Source organism: Saimiri boliviensis, chromosome 2, assembly GCF_048565385.1.
Source record: "Saimiri boliviensis isolate mSaiBol1 chromosome 2, mSaiBol1.pri, whole genome shotgun sequence".
In the NCBI taxonomy this organism is placed as follows: Eukaryota; Metazoa; Chordata; class Mammalia; order Primates; family Cebidae; genus Saimiri; species Saimiri boliviensis.
In genome coordinates, this window is record NC_133450.1 from 154,013,873 (window position 1) to 154,030,154 (window position 16,282).

The following is a 16,282-nucleotide window of genomic DNA, read 5'->3' on the forward strand; positions in this document are numbered from 1 at the left end:
AGCAACTTAATCTCTATCTCTCTGAGCCTCAGTTTCCTCATCTGTAAAACAGAGACTACTATACTCACCTATTTTAGTCACCTTATGGAGAGAAGATGGACTTCTCACCAAAGATTTGGCTTGGATGTTGGGACTAATGATCACACACACACACACACACACACACACACACACAGAAGATGTGAAAAGCTTTATATCTCACACAGTGAGTGAGGCTTTTGGGAGGAAGTAAGGTGGGCTCCCAAGAGGTCTAAGAATGGCTTAAGGGATTAGCTTCGGGGTTCTGTGGAGGTGGGAGAGTGGGGCTGGGGAAGCTTCCCTCTTGCAGCTGGGTTTCCATGGTTTAAATGTCCCACCAGCACCACAGGAGGGCGCACCTGGGCTCTTTCATCAGCATGCCCGGATGTGGGCCGGAAGTGGGAGAGTCTGGAGGGGTTTGGAAGCTTGCACTGGCTAAACATCAAAAATGCTGGTGGCTTATCACCCCACCTTAGAGGGTCGATGTGAGGAGTAAATTAGATTACACAGACAGTCTTTAATTTAGTAGCTGGTAAACAGTAAATGCTCAATCAGTGTTATCCTGTGAAATAAACTATTTTTTCTTAAAAAACTCCAACTTCTAAAATTTCTCCTAAAACATACAAGGAGCAACACCTGCTTTTCCCTTGTCCTATATATACTAGATTTGTTTTGAAACCTCAACAACATCTCTACATGTGAAGAAACAATTACCAGCAGTCCCCGAGCGATGACAAGCCTGTGCACTAAGCATTCTGTTTTAAATTGATTGTCACTTGGAACGCTCTTTCCCACAGAAACAATGTTATAAATAGAGTTAAGTCCCCAGAGGGACCCACAAATTCTTCCTAAAGTGTAATATAGCTAAAATAGTCCTTGACAGAGCAGGAAACCGAACCCTAGAACACCACCTGGGCCTCTCAAAATCCCAAACTTCACTGGCTCAAGGTGACCCTGGGTGGGAATGGAATTTTGAAAACCTTGACAAAGAGGAGCTGGTTGAGTAGGATCTGAGCTGAGCACAGCGTGCTTGGTGGGGCCACAGGCAGTGCTGACTGCACTTCCCAGCAATCCCTAAACTGGACTCTAATGGGATCATCTTGTTGAGCCTCAGATCTGTCCTACAGCCCTGTGGGTGGAGTGGGTCTTGTCCTGAAGGGAAAGGAAGCTTATTCCCAGCCGTCCTAGGAAGAGGTCAATCCAAAGGCAAGAAACAAACTGTGGTGGGCCTAGGGCAAGGGGAAAACATGGTCCTTTTACCTGGAGGTAGGGTCTGAGGCGTAGGGAGGCCTGGAGTGGGTGGTTGGGCAGAACTGACTTTGGCCACACGGAAGATGCCAGGACCAGGTCATGAGCCAGCTCAGGAATCCACCCTAACGGGATGCTGGCCTAAAAGGAAGGAAGCTACTTTGAGGTGCTGTCTTTCTGGTTTCTACCTCCACGTGCAAGGGCAGAGGTTGGCTCTTCTGAGGTGTGGGGAATTATGGGAGGTGAGGTTGGGTGGAGGAGCTGTCAGCAGCATCCTGAAAGAGGGAATCTGAGGGCGGAAGACGGTGAGCATCAGAAGGGAACAGCAGCAGTTTAGGCCCAGCGGAGGAGGCAAAGGACGGGCAGGGCAGGTTTGTAGTCCCACCAGCACCACCAGAGGGCGCACCTGGGCTCTTCCGTCAGCATGCCCAGATGTGGGCCAGAAGTGGGAGAGTTGGAATTACGATGTCAGAGACTTTTCCAGGCATTTTATGAGCATATTCAAACCTCTTAACCACCCTTTGACACATTATTAGTACCTCCTTTACAGATGGGGAAAATGAGGCATGGAGAAGTTCAATAACCTACTCAATATCAGATAGCCAGTACAGGATGGAGCCAGAAATTAAGCCTTGGCAACTTGCGTCTCGAGGCTGGGGTCTTGACTAAACAGTTTATTTTCTTCCTTACACAAGCACACACCAGGGACAGCCCCAGAAATATTAATACATTAATACGTGCAAAGGTATTGAATAATACACAAATGAAGTTAGTGAATGAGGGTTGTTTTGTTTTTTTTGAGATGGAGTTTTGCTCTTGTCACCCAGACTGGAGTGCAATGGCACGATCTCAGCTCACTGCAACATCTACCTCCTGGGTTCAAGTGATTCTCCTGCCTCAGCCTCCTGAGTAGCTGGGATTACAGGCACATGCCACCACTCCCAGCAAATTTTTTTTTTTTTTTTTTTTTTTTTTTGCATTTTTAGTAGAGATGAGATTTCACTATGTTGGCCAGGCTGGTCTCAAGCTCCTGACCTCAAGTGATCCACCTGCCTCAGCCTCCTAAAGTGCTGGGATTATAGGCATGAGCCACTGCACCCAGCCACACTAGGGTTTTTTAATATAGCAAGTTCTATGTGTGTAAAGTATATGAGGCACACAATAAAACCCCTTGTCAAATTTGAAAATTTCTGAAGAACTTATTTTCTGTTTAGGAGTACTAGCATCTTACAGGCATTTCTGGCTGCAATATACATCTTTATATATCTAATGTCTCTATGTATCATTTTTTTACGCACATTCAAGGGTTTATATGTATGTCTAACTGGTAAGGATTTTCTTTTTTAATAATCATCATCTGGACGGAATTTTTAACCAAACCCATGTCAGTTGAGTGATATTATTTTACATGAAGGCATTGTCTAGAGGACTCCTAGAATAATTCATTACTAACATTCCCCTGACGACATGCCACAAAGGATTTTAGAGAAAGACTTTTGATACTCATTCTCTTAAAACCATTTTCTTAACCTACTCTTTATATAAACACACTGTCCAAAGCCTCATATTAGTTCATTAACAAGATTAACTGCAATCTTGTTACGCAGTCTTGCAGTAACCAGTGATAAGTCATGAGGTGACTTGCCAACTTGTTCAAACCAAATTGAAATCATCCCGGGCCCTAAGTTCAGACTCCACTGCCTCCTATCCTTTATGTACCCACAAGTGATGGTCTGAAGAGAAAAGTGAATGTTAGCATAAGCATGGAACTTACTTCCACATCAGCTGATTGGGTGGTCTATGTGTGACAATGAAGACAATGCCTGGCACCTGGTAAGCAATTCTTTATTACTATTAAATCATCAGATAGCTATTATTAGTATTCCCTTTGGGGCCAGTTGCTCTCTACTTCACATCTGTATGAATTTCATGTTTGTTTCATTTACCGCAGAATTGCAAGTGCCTCTTAGAATAGTACCTGTCACATCATAGGGACTTAATAAATATTTGTTGAATATTAGTTAATGTAACTTTATGCCAACTTAATCTACTTATGCATAGGGCAATTTGTGGACAGGAGGGCTATCTTTACCTCATTTCCTTTCATTGATCCTATTTAAGTTCAGCTCTGCCCAAGTCCTGACCTCTAACTATATCCAGTTTTCATCTGTGCACTTTCTTTGGGACTTTCAAATTAATCCTGATTTCCTTGGTTTGACCATGGTACTCTATAATGAGTGACACTCTGTTCTTTTCCTGCCTGGTTACTTAAGGGAGGAAATCTTGCCCTATCTCTCACCTTGAGAACGAACTCTACCTCCAACCTCACTGATTTTTTTTCAAATATTTATCAACTACATAACAGGCAATCTGCTGGGCTCTGGAGACACAACGAAGTAGAAGAAAATCAGGCACCATTGTGGGATTGGGCTGTAATTTGTTTTCTTAATATATTAAGACCGAGAGGTGGGAAGGAACAAAGCCAGGTTCGTCCAATGAAGAGGTTGCAGAGCCACGAAGAGAGAGAACACGGCCAAACTGATCGGGCACCCAGCCCGACTTCCTGAAAATAGCCTCACCAAAACAAGTGACCTCACCCCGCCCCGGCCACCCTCTCTCTTCTCTATCTCCTTGCTTGTCTTCCAGCTACATCTCTTTCCCATTCTTAGTTGTCCAGGTTGTATGTCATGGACTGCCACAGAATTACTCATCTTTACAGAGGGCACCCCTCCATGTCAGACTCCATGTCTTGGGTTGCTATGTCTTGAGTTGCTAAAATAAGAATCAGAATGTTCTTATTCTTTGCTCTCTGTGAGTCAAGCCCTGGCCACCAGAAAAGCCCTGGTTGCCCTAAAGAGGTTGGATCGGCCAGACACAGTAACTCACGCCTGTACTCCCAGCACTTTGGGAGGCCGATGCGGGGGGATCACTGGAGGCCAGAAGTTTAAGACCAGCCTGGCCAACATGGTGAAACCCCATCTCTACTAAAAATACAAAAACATTAGCCAGGTGTGGTGACATATGCCTGTAATTTCAGCTACTCAGGAGGCTGAGGCATGAGAATGGCTTGAACCCCGGAGGCAATGGTTGCAGTGAGCTGAAATCACACCACTGCACTCCAGCCTGGGTGACAGAGTGAGACTCTGTTTGAAAAAAAAAAAAAAAAAAACTTGGAGTCAGTAGGGCAAAATTAGGCCTAAAAGGCTATTGTATATATGTTCCTCAGGATACAAGGAGAAGAAGAAAAGAGGAGCTAATGATCACTCTACGTGGGCTGTGTCTGTGGGCACCGTACAGCAGAATTACTTTTAGACAGACACAATGTCTTTCGCCTGAACTGGTGGTTCTGCATTCCAGAATGCCCTGGAAGGCTTGCTAACATACAGATAGCTGGGACCAGCCATCTCAAAAACAAAAAAAGAAAAAAGAAATAGAATACATCAAAGACTTTAAGGTCCTTATAGTAACAAACACAATTGATCACTAAAAAGGAAAGACTGCATAATGACTGTACAACACAGTAAAATTTCCCCACAAACTCTGCAATTTTACAGAACAGTATGAAGCTAGGCATAACCTTTACCAATGAATCTACATGAGAAGTCTGATGTCCCCGGTGTCGCGACTTCACCGCCAGGCTTTCTCAGAGGCACACAAGAACTGAATTCATGCATTTGCCTAAGAACAACACCCGCTAACACTCATGTAGTGCTGACTGTGTTCTAGGTACTGCTTTATGCCTTTGTGATAGATCAACACGGTTAATCCTCACAACCACCTTGGGTTGTAGGTACCATTTTTGTCCAGGGAAACTGAGGCACGGGGATGTTCAGAAATGTTATGTGAGGTCATACTTTCACATTATTTGCCCAGCCAACTACCATTTTGGCTATTAGGTACTTTTTTTTTTTTTTTTTTTTTTTAGAACTTGAGTCCATTTTTTGTTTTTTGTTTGTTTTTGTTGGGGTCTTACTCCATCTTCCAGGCTGGAGTGTAGTGGTGCGATTGTAGCTCACTGCAGCCTTGACCTCCTGGGCTCAGGTAATTCTCCCACTTCAGCCTCTCAAGTAGGTGGGACTGCAGGTGTATGCCACCACACCTGGACACTTTTTGTATTTTTTGTAGAGACAGAGTGTTGCCATGTTGCCTAGGCTGGTCTCAAACTATTGAGCTAGAGTGATCCACTTACTTTGGCTTCCCAAAGTGCCGGGATTACAGGCATGAGCCACTGAACCCAGCTGACTGAGTTTTATTCAACTTCAGTTTATTTTAAAATGGAACATCATGTCTCTACTGTAAATGGAAAATCAGTATCGCTGGTCATAAATAGGAGATAATGACGAAATTGATACAACTAATGACAAACAATGATATAAATTCTAGCTTGAGGCTGGGCATGGTGGCTCAAGCTGGTAATGTCAACACTTTGGGAGGCTGAGGGAGGAGGATCACTGGAGCTCAGGAGTTTGAGATCAGCCTGGGTAACATAGTGAGACCTCATCTCTATAAAAAGTTAAATGGTAGCCCGATGTGACAGTACGTGCCTATAGTCCTAGCTACTCAGGAGACTGAGGCAGGAGGATTGCTGGAGCTCATAAGGTTGAGGCTGAGGTGAGCTGTTATCCTGCCACTGTCCGGAAGCCTGGGAGGCAGGAAAAGACCGTATATCAAAATACACACACACACACACCCCATACACACAAACACACAGGTTGGCTCTCTTTTTGTTAAGAGGAAGGGAGGAAGCAAGGCAGTGGAGAAGGTCTGGTGTTGCAGGGGTGTTAAAAAATGTATCAAAACCAAAATATCCATACAAAACAAAGTAAAGAAACAAAAGAAAATAAAAATACCTATTAATACCAGAGTAAGACTTTCTCCTTAACATAATGACAACGAATGGAGGTTTCCAAATCTGTTTTTGTCTTTTCCTTGCTCTATGTCATCTAACTGCCCCAAGCCTCACCTCCGTTTTCTATCTGAAAATGCAAACTTCAGAGGTTCGGCTATAACACATACCCACAGCCCAGCACATAGTAAGTGCTCAGTAAGTCATTATGATTAGTGGTCACTTTGTGGGGGCAGGCAAAATATATGCTGGGTATCTTAGCTCTGTGTTTTCTATCTGGGCTCTCGCTTGTACTGTACTTGTTTTGTTCTAGAAGACCAACAGAGGAGAAGGGGGCAGCAGGGACAATACACATTTGGCCGTGACAACAGTGACAAGGCAAAGATGCTTTTAGGGCTGTTGATGTAAGAAATCTGTTCATCTTCTGGGAGGCATTAGAGGCCTATAATCCATGTTTCCATGATCTGGGCCCCACGATCTTAATTTACAAAATGATTACTGGCTTCAGTGCTATCTATTAATTTGCTAAAATGTTTGTAGCCTTTCTAAAAAAAAAAAAAAAAAAAAAAACAGAAAAACATGACTTTCTTGCCAAGCTCTGATTACTTCCATATTCCAAGAAAAAAAATCCATACAAAGGTAAAATAGTCACACTTGGGGCTTTGGTCTATCTCAAGGGAGTTTTTATTCCATGAGACAGGGCTTGCTGAGCTACATGCAGTGGGAAGTGACCTGGCCTCTGCAGCCCAGCCTCTCCAAAGGGGCAAGGAAGGAGGGCGGAAACAACACAGGAGGCTGAGTGCTAGGTCAAAAACCCAGCATCGAGTGGTGCGACACAATGCCAAAGCCCCAGACTTCCCTCAGCCAGGGGACTGGGTGGGGTGCCTATGGATTGCTCAAGAAGACAGGAGGAGTCAGTCAGTACTGGTAGGAAAAAACACCATGAAGTTATATTAGCTGCAGTGAAAGTTTTGAGCACGAATTCCTGTGTTCATACTGATTCCTGGAACCCTTCTCAGAAAATGATTTCGGTGCTTTTTAGGGAAGCGGTTTTTTGCAATTTTTTTTTTTTTTTCCGAAGGGTAACTAACAAGGGCCTGGTTGGAAGGTTGATGAGTGACACAGCAGCCAGGTGGAGACCTACTGAACTCAAGGGCACATGAGTGCCTTTCTCAAAAGGCAGCTCATGTGCAGCTCCTGTCAGTTATTACCATGCAGGCACGTGGCTGCAGAATTGCTGACCGGCTGGTGATGAAGCGACTGTCTACTCTCCTGCATGACGCTGGGGCTTTCTTGCTAGATTCTGCCAACAGGGGGCACCACAGAGAGAGAGACTGGGTGGCAGGCGTTGTGGGAGAAGGGACTTACACCTTCTTCCTATGTGCTTGCCAGACCCACCGGCATTGCCCCAGCACTTACTTTCTCCCTGGAAGCAACAGCTGATTTCAATCTTCTGCTTTCCTTTACACTCCCAGAACCAGCCTTATTGTGCCACCTCGAAAGTACCAGCCACTGCCAGGGGGCAGACTCCTTCCCGCTCAGAGACCTGAATCTGAACTCTACATTTTCACCACCTTGTCCAAGAATAAGCACCTTCCCAAGGATGAGTCAGTGGCCAATGGCTGGCTGATGCGGCGAAGGAAAGGCTGTGCCCCTAGCTTCAATTTGGGACACCTCTGGAGGACTGTCCAGCTCCAGAACTCTCTGCAGAACTGGTTAAGGCCTCTGGACGTCAGCCCCTTTGTAGGCCAGCTTCTCCCCTTACCCAGTTCTGCCTTCTTCACTCCTTACTGGTAGAGCTCCCTAAAGCACTCCCAATCAACTGTGCATGCCATTCTCTATCTTGGAAGCTGCTTACAGGGAACCCGATCTAAGCCAAGGCTGCTTTAGTATGACGTACAATGCATTGCTCTCACACATGAAATATGTAAAGAAATAGAAACACTGTCAAGTTCACCAAAACATACTCCACTGGAAAGAGCGGTGAATTGGAAGCAAAAGCAACGTGAAGAGCAAGGGAGAATGACTGGGAGAGTCTACAAGGTACACTAAATGGAGGTGACGCAAACAGCACCTAGAATCAGAGGGGTCACTAAGAGCAGAATGACTTCCTTGGAGCTTTTCTATGAACTTCAGCATGTGTCATTCCCCAAAGCCAGGAAGACACAGCAGTCATCTCAGCCTTTGCTGGCACCCAAAGGCCTAACTGGAGACAGCAGGGGAAATACTGCCGGGGACTTCATTTGAATGCAACTTGAACTCGCTCTACCAGCTCCCTCCATGGCCTGATGGGGGAAGGAGTGCATTTTCCATCTGTATCTGGTCTCTGGCATGGGACTACCGGCACGGTCTGTGCTCCCTTACTGTTGAGTAGCTATAGGTGACAAGGGATAGAGGTGCTTCCAGAGTCCTAGCTCATGGCAGAGAGGCCACACTTCATCTCTTTCTGACACCTACCCAGGCTAGCTAGGGAAGAGGACCGGCTACAGCAGGAAGGAGCCTGTATCTCCATTCTCAACCGCATGGGCTGGTGTAGAAGAGAAGATGAATGCAGGCTGAGGTTTGACGTTTGTCATTTCTATAGGATGCAGTATGTGAACCTCCACGCCTGTCCCAAGGTAACTCTTTTGGGAACATGAAATTGCTTTTTTATTAAAGTATAACATGTCCCTTTCCCTGCTACCTTCCTCCGCAGCTCACCCATGCTGGTGTGCTCAGCAGGCCGGTGAACACAAGCCAGAATTACGTCAAAAGGGTGGCAGTTGGGAGGCAGGGGTCAACCACACTGTAATATTTAACTATGTTACTTAAAAGCAACTAGAGGAAAGGCATTTTAACTTTCAACTTCAAAGTGAAGCCAAGGCCAAGGGGATTACTGTAGTATCTCTCCCTGGGGACATATTGAGGAATAATGTTTGAAGGATATGAAAAACAAGTGAGGCCTCTATTATCAGAAACCAGCAGCCTTGTTATCTCCTGCCTGTTCATAGGCCTGGTATTGGCCTGAGAGTGGAAGAGAGACACAAATAACAAACAAGTGTGAGAACAGACCACACTATTCTAGGTGCCACTAAGTGACATCTATGAATATATATTCTGATGAACAATGATACAGTCAAGTCAGATTGAGGGTGAGCCATGTTGGGGATTGGATTTACCAGGACATGACTATCAGATGGGTGGTAAGATCAGACCCCTAGTGAACACACATGCTTCTGTTAGACATGTGAACTTCAGCTGGAGTTCATAATCATATGGACTGCTAAATAGGTCCAGAATATTTCAAATGGCAATGGTCCACTTTTAGGCAATCAGGTATCCTTTTAAAGATATAAAAATTGCAATTGGTCACTGTGATTATTTAAAGAAGTATCTTTGACACAGCTTCCTTCATCTATCTGGCCAATAAATAACGATTGTGCCATCATTGCTAAGTACCAGATCCTGGGCTTGCAGCTGTGAGTGCCCAGCTAAAGAGAGGAGACAGAGTCCTTGCCTCAACAGGACTTGTAGTTTTATGTGGAATCGAGACTTAGAACACATAAATACTTATAATTGTTTTATGTGTTATTCTAGGAGGACTAAATTTTATTCAGGACCCAAGGAGGACCTAGTAACAGCCTTCTGAGACTTCAATGAATACGGGGCAGTTGGCTACATGGAGAGATGAGGATAGAAGAGAGTTCCTAGAAAGAAAAGCACCTCTAAAGTCCCAGACATGAGAGTGTGTGGCACATATGAAAAGCTGAGAGCAGCCCCAGACAGGAAGCAGTGAGGCGTAAGCAAGGGAGACGGTCAGGGACCTTTGCAAAGGGCTTTCCATGACAGGCTTTTCTAAATATATTTTTGAGACAGGATCTGGCTCCATCACCCAGGATGGAGGGCAGGGTCATGATCTCAGCTCACTGTAACCTCTGCCTCTGGGACTCAAGGGATCCTTCCACCTCAGCCTCCCAAAAAGTTGAAACTACAGGCGTACCACCACACCTGGCTAATTTTTGAATTTTTGGTAGAAACAAGGTTTTACCAGTTACCTGAGCTGGTCTTGAACTCCTGGACTCAAGTGATCCTCCCATCTAGGCCTCCCAGAGTGCTGGGATTACAGGCATGAGCCACTGCGCCCAATCCCATGACAGGTTATTGATTTGCAGTTTCCCCTACATTTAAGTAGGTAAGTGACATGGCTAATAGATCCCTCTGTCTGCAGCGGGAAGCAAGGATGGAAAAGAAAGAAGAGATGACATGGGGAGGCGAGTTAGGAAGTGAATGTCCTTGTCCAGGAGTGGGATGACAGCAGCTTGGATCAGGATGGTAGCGTGTAGTGGAGAGGGGTAAAAGGTATTTCAAAATTACCTTTGGAATGGAGAAGCATTCCAAAGAGGGGAAGCAGTAAGTCTCTACATTGGGCTCCAGGAGACCAAGGAAGCTCTTCCTAAAAGCTCCCACCACCTACCTTCCCTTCTGCTTCACTCACCAAGATTGGTCACACAGCTAGGTCCAAGCCAGTAACTGGCAAAGGGAGTAGAATGACCACTGGGCTCAGGCTGATTAAAGTCCTCACTCTGTGGAGCTGGGAAGGGGTGACACTTCCTGCACACAGGACAGGGTGAATACCTGAACATTAATGCTCTCATAACAAGAAGGGGTTAGCTTCCTTGGGAAGGGGAATGGGAATGAAATAAATAGCATTTGGAGATGGAGAATGTTGGGTGTACAGAAGAGAGAAGGGCCAAGAATGACTCCCAGGGTTCCAGTTTCCCTAGTTGGGTAGATGGTAGTGTCCTTTCCTAATGCAAGAAACACAGAGGGAGGAGGAGGAGCTTTGGAGTGGGCAGTGGCATGGGGATGGAGGCAGGCTTGAAAGGGATGACGGTGAGTCTGGTTTTGATTTTGAATTGCTCTGAGCTTTCAGAGTGGACATGTTGAGGAGGCAGCTGAAGACATGGGCTCAGAACTGACACGGATAGATATAGAAGATATACAGATATGGACAGAAGTAGAGGCAGAGAGATTCGAGAGTGATAAAAATGACTGAGGTCACAGGTACCTGTGGCTCTCCAGCTTTTTTGATGGGTATCTGTGGTATAAAATGTGTTTTGTGTTACACATGCATACTCCATAAATGAAGGTTAGCCTAAACAATTACTCTCACCACGTGATGTTTAATCATATGCTATTCTCTCTCCTAATGCTAGTGACAACCTTCCACATTGACTTAATGACCTATTAATGAGTTGCTACCCATAGTTTGAAAGGTCTAATTTAGAAACTGCAGAATGAGAAGGGGAACGAAACAGCGCTGAGGAAGTCCACCGTGTAGGGGTCAACTAAAGGAGGTGGTGCCTGAAAGAAGAAAGCAGGGATCCAATGGAGAGGTAAGCAGAAAGAATCCAGGGACCAGCAAGATCTCTCCTTACATTTATAAGATGCATACAGCAGCTCTGAGGTTTGCCAAGAAAGTTCCAAAGAGGGGAAGCAGTAAGTCTCTACATTGGGCTCCAGGAGACCAAGGGAGCTCTTCCTAAAAGCTCCCACCACCTACCTTCCCTTCTGCTTCACTCACCAAGATTGGTCACACAGCTAGGTCCAAGCCAGTAACTGGCAAAGGGAGTAGAACGACCACTGGGCTCAGGCTGATTAAAGTCCTCACTCTGTGGAGCTGGGAAGGGGTGACACTTCCTCAACACAGGACAGGGTGAATACCTGAACATTAATGCTCTCATAATAAGAAGGGGTTAGCTTCCTTGGGAAGGGGAAGCTGTTGCCTGGACTCCTGGCTACTTCAAGTGTGGCCTCTTAGAGAGCAGCAGCGTCAGTATCACCTGGAAGCTTGTCAAAGATGCAGAATTTCCAGTTCTACCCCCATCCTGCTGAATTAGTGCCTGCACTTTCTTGAGATTCCCCAAGTGATCCATGTGGCCACGTGTGAGAAGTCCCCGCCTAGACAGCAAGGGGGCCCACAGTGGCTGCTGTGTTGACTCAGGTTGCCCTGCTCTTTGTGTATTCCTTAACCCACTTGTACTTCCATCACAAATCCCACAGCACCACACATGCTTGGCAAGGTTTTGCTCCATTAGCAATTCCTCTTTCATGTTCCACAGAAGGAGGCAGAACAAGGTCTTTGTGTAAAGGCAGCAACCTTCCAGCTGTGACTAGCCCAAGCTATCGGCATTGTTCCTTTCAATTACCCTGTTCCTGGGACTCAGGAAATTCTAGCCCAGGGCTGACAGTGTCACTTGGCTGCTGAGAAGTTCTGTACTTAACAACTCTAGGTGGGGCTTGGGGGGTTTTGTTGGCTTGTTTTTAATTTTTTTGATTTTTCAGTATAGCTCCTTTTACTGAGTACACAGGATTGCACATTCTAGGTTAGAACTTCCGCACACAGGGACTGAGAGGCAACCCTCACCGTAAGTTCCCACAAAATATGAAGTTTTGAAGTAAGCTTGCATGCAGCAAGTTGCCTCCAGTGTTTGAGGCTCTGAGGCTTTAAGAGACACGCAGAGAGCCTAGAAAATTTTCAAAGAAGAACAATTTGCTTAGAGAATGGGAGGACCAAACCTAAGAGGGAATGTTAAAATAATTCACATACCTTAGGGTAAAGAAAGAAAGAAAGAGAAGTAATTAAACATGTAGAATTAGATAACATTTTACCGAGGCATCACCTAACCAGTTCTATTTAGTGGTATTTGCTCTTTCTTTAGAAAACCAGTTGTGCATACTCAGAATTTGATAAATAATGAAACAGATGATGTCTTCCTTGACTTTCTTCCTACCCATACATTCATTCATGTTTATTGATTACCTGTTAGGTACCAGACACTCTGTTTTTTTTTGTTTTTTTTTTTTTTTTGCTTTTGTTTTTTGTGGTTTTTTTTTTTTTTTTTGAGACGGAGTTTCGCTCTTGTTACCCAGGCTGGAGTGCAATGGCGCGATCTCGGCTCACCGCAACCTCCGCCTCCTGGGTTCAGGCAATTCTCCTGCCTCAGCCTCCTGAGTAGCTGGGATTACAGGCACGCGCCACCACGCCCAGCTAGTTTTTTTGTATTTTTAGTAGAGATGGGGTTTCACCATGTTGACCAGGATGGTCTCGATCTCTCGACCTCGTGATCCACCCACCTCGGCCTCCCAAAGTGCTGGGATTACAGGCGTGAGCCACCGCGCCGGCCTAGGTACCAGACACTCTGTTATGACAATCTTGTTATCTCACGCTACTTAGCATGAGAACATATTCTTCTAAATACGTCAAGATGGAAACATTAATCAATTTGAGACAACATTCCTGATATAGTTCTAAAATGTAGCTATTTATAAAGGGCACCGTTTCCCTGTGTGGCATTCAGACTTTGATTGTCTGTCCCCGATGACTTTTCAGTCTCTGGTTTCATTCCTAGTCTCATTTACCTGCCGGTGCTGTCCCCCTCAGTCTACGCATCTTTGCCTTGAACTCACCAGACCCTTTCAGGCAGTTCCCTTAGTTTTAGTGCGATTCTCCCTAAAATACCTTTTGATGCTTTTAAAACCCTTCAGGCTTTGAGAGTGCATCTGTAGCATTCTCTGCAAAGCCTTCTGGAACCTCACCATTTTAAATTAATCATTCTTTTCTCTGACTCCCTTGAATGTGATGTTTCTACTGCAGTTTTGCCCGTATCTGCTTTGCATTATGGTTGCTTGTTTGCATGGCTCGTGGTAAGTTTTCAAAGGACAAAGAGTATATCTTATTCTTTGTGTTCCCTTCAGCACTTAGTTACATTCCTGGTGAGGTAGAATTAGTGGTACCCACCAAATATTTCTAGTTATTTGAATCTTCTGGGCCAGTAGATTTACACTTCTTGGTCCCCTATGGTTGGTTGGGGACATGTGACCAGTCACTGCTAATGAGTTATAACAGAGTGATGTGTGAACCCTCTGGGATGAAATTTTAATTGTCAGTGCAAGACCCTTCAATGTCATCTATTCTCTTGGCTATTGTGAGTATTCGTGTTCAGGAAAATAGCTACTCCCTCAGCTGAGTCCTAAAGTGAAGATAAGGTCAACTTATAGCAAAGCTTCAGCTGGACCATGATGGACTCTGTGAGCAAACAAGAAATAATTTTTTGTTATTTAAACCATGAAGATCTGAGGTTGTTTGCTACAAAGCAAATCCTAGCCGATTCTGACTGATACACTTGTAAATGACAGGTGTTTGATAAATACTGCGAGTCTAAAATATTTTGTAAATCCATAAGCAGCAGCAATTACTAACTTTATCATAAATTGTAAATGCATTAAGTAAAATTGCAAATGTTAAAATCAGCTGTTCGGAGAGGCATTGTGATGTAAGATGAAGAGTGCAGGACATAGAGCCAGTAGGGATGGGTTTGTAACGCGGCTCTAAATGACCTTGAGGAGGGTCACTGATACTCTCGGGACTCAGCATCCTTCGGTCTTGAAGGGAACTTACCTGCGTTGCAATATTGGTGTGAGAATTAAAGATAGCAAAATTAAAATTGCCTGGTTCATGGTGGTACTTGATACGTAATTATTATGATTGTTTCAGGTGTATTTTTCATATTGGACCATGTGAAAAGCGAGAAACATGAGAAACTGTACAAAGTTCAGTTTAAACAAAGTATTCCCTGCTATTCTTTCCTGGAGATCAGCAGCAATTTTTTCACTCTTTCCTTCTTCTATCTGTTTTTCAGGAAATAAATAAATGTGGGCCCCTACTGATTTTTTAAAAATTAATGAACTACTATATATGTATATGAAGATATAATAACAAATGTCTAAGTCTCATTCAGAAAAAGAAATACTGTAATGAATTATTCAATTTATTCTTGGGCTAGACATCAGTGACTGATAGTAAATAAACAAATGCATTAAAAAAAGGAAGGGAAGGGAAGGGAGGAAGGGAGGGAGGAAAGCAGGGAGGGAGAAAGGACGGACCCACTATTTATTTTTAAGCTTTTGTGGCTAGAAAACGGGAATTTTCTGTTTTTGAGTCACTCAATTATATTTATAAAAATTTTTTAAAAATCAGAGCTTGATGATAAATCTATGTAAGGTTAATGTTTTGCCTTCCTATTTTGATTTCCAACACTTGTTCAAGTGCAGTGAACTATTCATCCCAAAACACGTAAACAAAAGTTTCTAGCCATCTAATGCCACAATCCCGTAAGAGTTTATAGTTACTGTTATGGATATTCACGACTTGATTATACTCCTGGCTGTGAGGAGTCCTTACTTCAGTCTCTCAACATAAACAGAGTATGACTCATCCTTCTGAGGCAGTAAATAGCAACTTGGATAGAACAGCAACATCTTTATACTTCTTAGAATACCTTTAACTTAGACACGCATCCCCTAAGAAATATTTTATACACATTGTGACATGTGCTGAAAGAAACTTTGTATTCCAAAGATAGGTTCTTGCCTCTACGGCTCTAATAAGGGGGAGGAAAATCTCAACAACCATATTTTCCAATTCAACTAAGGATTCTGCTTCTGTAATAGCAACAAAAAGGGAGAGTTGGGAATACAATCAAAAGAAAGGAATGAGCAGATTGAGCCCTCCCCTATTTCCACGTCAAACTTATTCCCCTTTTTCCCATCCATCCCCTCTCTAAGTGTCTGCTTTGGTCCTCACATATTCAACCGAAAAAAAAAAAAAAAAAAAAAAAAAACATCAGATTGAATCAGGAAGACTTCTAGAACTACTACCTGCCACACGTTTCAATTTGTCTTACGGATCTACAATGCTGACATTTTCTCTCTTCTCAAGGACCTTATTATTTAGTATAGAAGATATAAAAGAAAATGAGTAATTATACTCCAGTATAATAAACAGTGAAGGTTCATTCAAAATGTAATCATTGAAAATAGTGTTTTCAAAAAACACGTGTTGTTATAGTAAAAACCAAAATACAAAATTACATATACGACGTGATCCTAATTTTGTAAACAATACCCACTCATATCCTCATACACTCAGAAAAATAGTGGGGGATCTAACTGGCAGACTGAGCACATCAGTCTACTTTTCCTCCCTCTTCAAAATTCCAAACAAGAATTTCGTACAAGAAAAGTTACAATCAAAGATCAGAAATTCTTAAGATTTCGTGGAATACAACCCAAAGGCAGAATTGATTGACAGAGAAATCAAAGCAGAAAAAAGAGCAGAAAGAGGTTACT

General features: G+C 43.8%; 1 protein-coding gene across 1 annotated transcript in view; it reads right to left on the reverse strand.

Annotated features, from left to right (window-relative positions):
- Positions 1–16,282, reverse strand: part of PIP5K1B (phosphatidylinositol-4-phosphate 5-kinase type 1 beta) — a 488,372-nt gene that overhangs the window by 460,262 nt on the left and 11,828 nt on the right. The gene's annotated exons all lie outside the window — the stretch shown is intronic.